General features: G+C 27.2%; 1 protein-coding gene across 12 annotated transcripts in view; it reads left to right on the top strand.

Moving 5' to 3' along the window:
• The window catches only part of adgrl2a (adhesion G protein-coupled receptor L2a), a 191,856-nt gene extending 191,278 nt beyond the window's left edge, over positions 1–578 (top strand). For all 12 annotated transcript variants that reach the window (XM_051933233.1, XM_051933225.1, XM_028811563.2 and 9 more), the window contains one exon: positions 1–578. This exon is cut by the window's left edge and continues 1,407 nt beyond it. The gene's annotated coding sequence lies outside the window, so the exon portion shown is untranslated.
• Positions 579–951: the final 373 nt, after the last annotated feature.

The following is a 951-nucleotide window of genomic DNA, read 5'->3' as shown; positions in this document are numbered from 1 at the left end:
GTTTGAAAAGACTATTGTGTAAAAGTTGCACATATGTTATAAAATGTGTTTATTCTTCTTACACTTTTTTCATTGTAGTACATTTGGAAAAAAAAACATTCACTTTTTCCACTTGTAAACAGTGTTTTTATTACATATAATTTATGATTTTTTTTCTTTTTTAATTCTCAGTTTTATATTGCCAAAAAGTTAAAACAATGAGGGCCCAGTTGACGCCAATGTTTGAAATTCTTGCACAAATTTCGTGTAAATTAGGTAATCTTGTAATATCTTTTACTGTAAAATACTTGACAAGAGTACAATGGGCTGCACTAGGCACTTGAAAGCAATTTGTTTTTTCTATATTTACAAGGTTTTTTTCTCTTTTTATAGAGGAAATGACATTACCATATTTCTGCTTCTTTTGTTTTGCAATTTAATTTATTCCCGGATAAATCTAACAAGATGTGTAAATTCGGCACTGGTATGCTCATTTCATTATTTTATGTAAACCTGTTATTAAAGCTCCCATCACTAATAGCTGATGTAAAGTTTAACACTTGTTTGACAGTAAATAAATGTGAGATTTCTTTTTCAAATTTTTATTTCTGGTGCTTTATTCAATGTTTTTGTAGTTAATAAAATCATGATTGTAAACCAAAAATTTTAAACAATCTCTCTGTAAGTCACAAACAGGATTACATTTGCATTAGCAAATTTAGAAATGTATTTTTACTTTGGTGTATAAAAGTACATCTTTTATATTTATTTTTAAAATTTACTGACTAAAACATTTGACTTTTTTAATGAAATGTAGTGACAAACAGAGCAAGAGAAGAACTGAATATTTTGTAGAAACTGTAGACAATGTACAAAAGGCAATAAAATTGATTTTAAAAGTAAATAAAGTAAATGATTTATTTAGGATGTTTGTAGTTCCTGACCTGATGCCCAAATATGTGGTGCAGAAGC

This window comes from Erpetoichthys calabaricus, chromosome 10 (genome assembly GCF_900747795.2).
Source record: "Erpetoichthys calabaricus chromosome 10, fErpCal1.3, whole genome shotgun sequence".
NCBI classification, from domain to species: Eukaryota; Metazoa; Chordata; class Cladistia; order Polypteriformes; family Polypteridae; genus Erpetoichthys; species Erpetoichthys calabaricus.
This window is presented reverse-complemented; position numbering and strand designations above follow the sequence as displayed.